This window comes from Cupressus sempervirens, chromosome 1 (genome assembly GCF_028749045.1).
Source record: "Cupressus sempervirens isolate cs-2001-9-10 chromosome 1, ASM2874904v1, whole genome shotgun sequence".
NCBI lineage: Eukaryota > Viridiplantae > Streptophyta > Pinopsida > Cupressales > Cupressaceae > Cupressus > Cupressus sempervirens.
In genome coordinates, this window is record NC_143118.1 from 867,442,747 (window position 1) to 867,450,934 (window position 8,188).

Genomic DNA, 8,188 nt, shown 5'->3' on the forward strand with positions numbered 1-8,188 from the left:
CATTGTGTGTGTAGATGACCTTTATTTTGAGGTTTCTCTCAAATGCACTACATGAACCTTTAAATGCACTATTTTAGTACTTATATGCACTATTTTATGGTGTAAGCATTGTTATATATGTAGATGTTCTATTTCATTTCTCAAATGTGTTGTTTGTTCCACCAAATGTGTTGGTTCAAGATATAGATGCATTAAAAAAGTGATCATATGTGTTGTTCTAGGTATTGTATGTGTTATTTTAGGGTATACAACAACATATGTATTCAATTTAGTACCAGTTTGTAGTTGATTTTTAATTGGCTTGGAAGGAATGTAGTCTGAAGTTCATTAACATGTAGTTAAGAAAACACATTCAAGCATAGACAATAGTAGAAATGAAAATGAAATATATGGATACACATCTAGAAAATGAAAGAAAAATGGCTTCCTAACAAGGCTTGCTAAAGCTAGTGACTACAAGGATCTAGTGTTTAACCAATAGTGTTTGAATTTACCTTTCTTGTAATAGAAAGCTTCCCACCAAGGCAAAGGAGGTTTGGCACAATCTCTCATGAGACTACTAGAGGAAGGCTATGTTTTGAGCATGACTAAATTGCATTCAATTGGGAATGAAAGATGGAAGGTTTTCCCTCTCAGTAACCTTGATAAGGAAAATTTTAGGAGGTAGCCCTTTTACAATTGAATAATATACCTAGTGAAAAGTAGGAAAAGAAAAAATCAAAAGCTGATTTGGTAGTTTGATCAACCTAAAAGAGTGACACCGTATCCCTACTACTTTGATCTCCAAAACATGATAGACAAGATTGTTCAATTACAAGCCCTTACCTACAGAGGACAAGAGGCGCCTATTTAATCTACATGTTTTTTCATTCCTAGCTTGATTTCTACTAACCCTTATAGAAGGTTTCGCATTCTAATCAACTTTGTGAGTTGAGATCATAGGCCTACTTCAAAACAGATTAGCAAAATCAAACTTCCTATGTAAGCTAGGTTATGAATTTAGAAATGTCACAATCTAATGGACAAGGGTTCAGGCTTACCTAATTCAATGCTAGAAAATGATAGGCACATTTTTTATTGTCTCCATTCCCTTCTAGTGATTTTAATGACCTATAAATTTATGTCTACTCTAGAAGAGGCTTGTAAATAGCCAGCAATCAAATTTGCATGTTAGATATGGTCATTTATGGCTCTAATAAGATATGTTATAGAAAATAACATATGTGTTATAGAAAAGTGCAAAATGCATTATAAGATTAGTCAAAAGCATTGATTAGATATTTAAATGCACTAAAAAATCTAGTAAATGCACTATAAAACAATGTAGATACATTGCAAAATACTTCAAATGCATTATAGAACACTTCAAATGCATTATAGAACACTTTAAATGTGTTAAAAGATAATCTAGAAGCATTAAAATAATGTTTAGAAGCATCAAAATGTCAAAGAAGTCTTAGATCTAGTATTTGTGGACTTAGGAATGTCTTCAAAAGATTGTTGCTCCTATTATGGGTCTTCTAGAATATTGTAAAACCTATAACAAGCTAGAACTATACAAGAAACTAGAGAAATACATAGATCTACAAGAAAAATAGAATATTTGAAAGAAAGGCTAAAGAAAGGCTAAAGAACAAAGAGGCTTTAAGATGAAACCACATAGTGGGCACTAATTTGTACAAGGTGGAATTGCATATTCATGAGACCTTAATGTAAAGTGCAATCAAAATAACAATGATCTAATCTAGACCCAAGAAATCACTATTGAAAAAGAAATCCACAAAAATCTCATGTTTCCCTAACTACAAATGCTAAAATTTCTCTCAAACTAGCATCTTAGTGACAGTTCTAAAATGGGAGTATGCTATCAATGCAAATCTACAAGATTCTATGTGAGATCTATATAAAAATATAGATTATGCAAAGGTAAATAATGCTATAATACTAGAACATGTGCATGTATAAGCCTAAATGATATTAAATGATAATAAATAAATGCTAAAATTATATCAAAATGACATCAATTCTCTATAATAACAATGCTAAAATGGATGATAACTCTAAATATGCCTATAGTGTAAATGCATCAAACTTGGGTCCCTTTGCTCTTGAATTTCCCTCCTATTTATAGGATTTGAGAAGGGGGTTGGGGTAAGGATCAAGATTTTACTTTTCACTAGAGGGTAATGATGAAACTATAAATATCTCACAAGGCACCAAGTGGTAGAGTCCAACAAAATTAGTTTGTGAGGATAAAAAAATATTTTTCAATTCTTTTAATTATTAAAAAGAGGATTTTCATATTTTTGAGGATAAATGGCTTTTATTGATTTATTAAATGTTCTATTTATTATAAACTTTTTTCTTTGCATTTTTCCTTTTTTAATTTCCTTTTTACAATCTTATGAATTATTTTTCCTCTTTTTAAAGTGATTTAGGTCCTTTTTTATTTGATAGGTGATTGATTAATTAATGACTTGATGTTACCATTGATTTGAATTTCTATTATTTTCCTTTTTTATCTGATTTTGTCCTTAATCTACATTTTCTAATCAAAATTTTCATTTTTTAGGTCTTTTCCAATTTTAGGGTGTCTGCAGTTATATCATGTGAATCTTAACCCATATCTCTATATTTTATTCCCCAAGAAGGTTAATTATTTCTTTATTACACTGAGTTTGAAAGTACCCCACTCAACCATATTGTTTCATGCCACATGTCAACATGATTTACTACATTGGTCACATCAACGATAGGGGAAGAGCTAGGTTTGTGAAAAGGTGTAGAGCTAGCAATGAGAGAAAGACTTGTGGAAAGATATTTTTAACTCCTAATACTCATAATTTTTGTCACCCTTTATTTGGAAATGGAAAGTTTCACTCTACATTCTATGACTCTTAATAACAACCTTGGTCCTTAAATTTTAGAGAAAGCTTACATGATGAGTAGGATTGTTGATAGAGCTCTAGTTAAACTTTTCTTGGGCTCTAAGAAAACTAACTAGTTGTTTGAGAAGGAGAACATCATGGGTGGCCCACCAAAATGTGTGGAACCTAGAAACATAAAAGAAATTGAGTAGAACAAGGATAGTTCAGGTTATCTTGTCAAGGTTGGATTACATTCTTATATCCTAGCGATGAAAGACAACAATATCACTCTCTTGACTAAGTTTTCTAACTCGTGGAATAAGGGTAATGTGGAGATAGGGAGTATCAATCTCATGGTGACACTAGAGTTGATTGGTGAAGCAAACAGCCTAGATAGTGTTGGTGTAAAAATTAAAAGAAAAGTTACATTGGATTATAGTAAATTTAGGCATAAATTCTTTGAAGGAACAACAGAACCAGTTAGAGTCAATTTTGGAAATGGGTATGATAGGCTCTCCCTTCCTAGTCCCTTTGGAGCCATTTATTAGTATTTAATTAAGTGTTTGACTCTTGAAAGTCAGTATACAACCTATCATGGCTACCATTATGGGGAGAAATAGAAGATCCCATTCTTCAAGTATTCCTCTTTGGTCAACAACATTGTCCTAGGTGAGAACTCCCCATATACTAAGGTCTCAATTTTATACTCTACCATCATGTCTATGCTCACCATCTAGGATTTGGTAGATGTCTCTCGCCCATTGAAAACTCTACAACTCCTAAAGGGCCTAAATCCTTTATGGCTATTGAAGAAATATGTTTGAAAATGTCCCCTTTGGAGACACCCCAAGTCATGAAAATCTCTTAGCTCTCCAAGCCTAATAAGATATTTACTTCCATGGAACAATCTCTTTTTCTTGAAGCCCCCCAAAAATGAAAGAATTATTATGCTAAATCTAGCCTTGTTAGTACCCCTAAAAAATAAAGAAAGGAAAATGACATTATTGACATTGACAATAATGATGGGGAGGGATTTTTTGATTTTTAGGTGGAGGAAAGACCCACAGACTCCAAAAATTAGAAGGGTAATACTAGTTCTAGGGAAAGAAGATTTAAAAGACTTAAAAACAAAAAAGGGAAGATCTATAAGGAATAAAGAAATGAACACTCCTATAATTATCACATGGAGGATAAGGTAGAAGAGATAGAATTGGAGGGAACATCAAAAAAAGCTAGGGGTTTCTCCTTTGAAGATGTGGATTTCGAAGTGGAAGCAGAGGATTTTGATGAGGAAATCCAAATTCCCAAAGAAATGAAAGTGGTAGTGAACTATTGGTTAACAATTTGTTCTTCTATTAGATATTATAATCTTGACTCTTTGATACCCAATACTTGGAGAGAAAAAAGGATGTTTACCAACAAATGGGTTAGTGTATGTATTTTATCACTGCCATCTGAATTGACTAGGTACAACTCCCTATGATTTGCAATGTTATGCAATGAATGTGTTTTTATAAGATCAGAAGTCTTGAAATTATAAGCTCTTAACTTGAGAGCAGTAAAGGATAACCAAGTTGTTTGTGGGTGCAAACAATTTAGGTAAAATGGATTTGGACAACCTATCACACCTAATGGAATGGTTGTAATAGACTATCTTGAGATTCTTGACTCCTACTTCTAATCTAAATGTAGTGTTAATCATCTAAATGTAAATAGGAATGGAAAAAGAGATGCACATGAGGGTAAATGGAATTTCTTTGACTACTAGGCTTGAATGAAATAGAATTCAGCAAGTTACCAATAGATTCATACACATCTTTTCTTCAATTCCTAATGAAACTAACATTATATGAAATGAACAAGAGAGAAAGTAGAATCATATATGAAGAAAGTAAATGGAATTACTCCTACTAAAAATATCAAAATGAAATGGAATCCAGCTGATTATCACATGATCACATATAACTATCCTTCAACTCTTAATGCAAAACTAATCTATCCATGGGCAACAAAACATGACAAGAAAATAGGGTAAATGGAATTACAAACCAATTCACCATCATGTTTTCCAACCTTTGTATTGTCAAATGAGGTTACCTTTACATATTTTTTTTATCCTTTCTTAATTATGGTAGAGAAATAGTCATATAATAGAAAATAAAATGAGGATATAACATAGAATTATCCAATCTGTATTATGATATGAGCACATGGTATCTCTTCTACTAATGATTTTTAATCTTTGGTATTCCTAAAAATACTCCATGAATTTTCATATTCATGTGACCTTAGAAAATTCTATAGAAAAATTATTTATTCTTCATCTTCTTTTGTTTCACACCAAGTTCATTTATTTTATATTCTAGTGGTCACTATATTTTTGAATTCTAGTCATCAATCTTAAATTAGCAATCATGATTAAAATGTTATGACCTTCCTTTATACATTCCTCTATGATTCCATCCGAGTACACATGTCTCTCCATTGTGATTTCTCTATGATTATTTTCCTTGCAAATTTACATAGAAAGATAGCAAAAAATGTAGATCTTTCTCTAATTTGATAGTGCTAATAAAACAATGTCAAGTCTCTTTGTTTTCCAATGTGGATCCACTTTCCAACTAGGTAAGTTGTGGCTAAAAAATAGAATTAATTTATTGCTTGGAGATTCTAACCTTGACCTTCCTTGCTTCATTGGCACCTCATGACTAGATTCTAGTTGCACTTCATAAAATCTAGTGGCCCACAAGACATGTGTCTTTCCATCACTTTGTCACATAGATTATAAAATGTTTATCTTTTTATGATGACATAACAACCTCTGCAGATCTTCTTTGATCTGATGGTGAACGAGATGCATTGTTAGATAGTTTATAATTCCTTCTTAAAATATTATCCATCAATTTGGTCTTCATTTGATGGTTGTGACTTATTTCCAAGGTGACTTGACTATTCAACTTGATGATGTGGATGATTAGATGTGTTTTGATTCATCAATTTGATATCAACTTTGGTCTTTACCATATTTGACTAGGTTCTTTATCATTTCTACATTTTTAAGTACTCACTCTACATTGAATTCAATAGATCTTGTTTGCAGCTCATTCTCACGATCTACATATTGTCTTTAAGCCTTCATCTTTGATATTTTCTATTGCATTTTCTATATATATGTCTCTGATCTCTTTAAAATTATCCTTCTTTTAGATATAAACCTTTGACCATAAAATTAGAAACTCACGGAGATTTATAAATGCTTTCATGAAGAACTATTTCATAGCATGAATCTTTTTTTTGAACATGATTAGGAACAAGAAAATATGAATTAGCAGAATATAAAGACTTTCTTCTCATCAAGATAATGTATAACAATCTATCCAAACCCTAATCACCTAGCTTTGGATTGATGCATTTCTCACATGATTCCCATATTAGGTTAACTCAAAGGAATGATGAGAAGGAAGGTTGTCCTATAGGAAATCTAGACTTAGACTCAAGACTATAGCACTTGACTTGACTCAAAACCCTAAAGAAAAAGATATGAATTAAGACTTGGGCAACATGGACCTAGGAATTTTCAATGATCAAAACTTCAAGTCCTCTAATAAAACTGAGGTCAAAGAACAAGATTTCTCCCCTACATTTTTCTAGAGATAGTTGGAAGAATTCAAAAAGGACTGTGAATTTTTTCCCTAGAATTGATGAGTAGATTGGTTACCTAAAAATAAGCTCAATAAGGCCATCACTAGACTTGATATGGGTGTGCAAAAGGAAATGATGAGAAAGGTTGTGTTTGGGATGATTAATGGCAAGAGTAAACTGAGAAACGAGAGCTCAACTAAAGATGAAAAGGTGATGAGATTAAGTGTGCCATATGGATCATGAACAAGATGGAGGAGATCAAGTACCTTAATGAAGACTGGGACACCATTAACCAGGCCTACCTCCTCTTTTCTACATTTTGGAACTTTTTTAGTCCACTGGTGGTTACCAATTCTATTTTTCATTTTTCAAAATTACCTTACTATGTCATTAATATGGTCAAGGTAGTTTCTCATCACTGATAACTCTGTTAATCCCTACTACTATTGGGGCAGAAAAAGATTTATTTTTCTTAGTAAGTTTAATAGTTTAAAGTTTAGACTTATGCTAGTTTTAGATTTGGATGGTTTAAACTATTCAAAGAACATGACATGTTATGATTATTTTGCAGTTCTATAAGTTATGGGTGTGACTTTGACCATTGGGGTAAGAGTTTTCTTCTCTACTACTTCATTGTAATGGTGCAAGGTAGAGATGGTACTTTCTTTCTTCTATTATATGAGTTTAGGACCCTCTTTCTATTGTTTTTAATTAAAACTTCAAAGAAAGAAATAAAGTAGCTTGCACATCCTAGAGAGGTTACCTCCATAGGACTAAAGCATCCCAATATATTGATTCTAATGGTATGGTATTAGATTTTCATTTCCATCCTTCAAGAAGTTGACCCACTTTTTTTTTCCATAAATATAATGTTTAAAAGACTACAGATTTGTTGATTGAATATCCAACATTCGATCTCAGTCATTTGGACTCCAAATCAATTTTAACTTTTTTTTATTTTGCCTAGAATTTCTATAAAAATTTAATAGTCTATTATTTGAGCATAACCTTGAGTCCCTTATTTCTCAAGTGGGCCAACCTTTGATGCCAAATTTCTATCATTGCTCACAACAGTCATTGTAGATCCCACTCATTAGGACTCTGCAAAAGATACAAAATACCAACCTTATTTGTTTTGTTAATAACCATGGAGCCTTTGGTTACCTTTAAAGAATCTACAAAGAAGGTATGAAAATTGTGTATCTAAAGTTGACTTAAAAAAAATAGGTTTCACTTCGATTTGCAAACATGGTGAACATACTTTATGTTGGAAGCATGAATGCTGATTATATTCCTATGGGGGAGTATTATAGATATGTTATCATGATGATATGTTGCATTCATGACTATGTTTGTCATTGATGTCAACGTAGTAGTTTTCTATGGTATCTGACAAAAGAACAATGGAAAGATCAAGTTGGTATGGATAGATCATTGAGTACTTTTAGTAGCAAGGTTAAAGAGAGATACTACTAAGTGTCTAGTATATTCAAATAACCTTAGAAGCACAAGATATTAATTTGGAAGAAGTTATAGAAGTTTCAATGAAGACTATTCTAAGATAGAGTTTATAGAGGCATGTTCGAGTAAACTTGTCATATCTCTTAGCAGATTTGTTATTCTAAGAAGCCAAAATTAAAGATGTGAAGAAGACATATTGATACTATGTGTATGGAAAT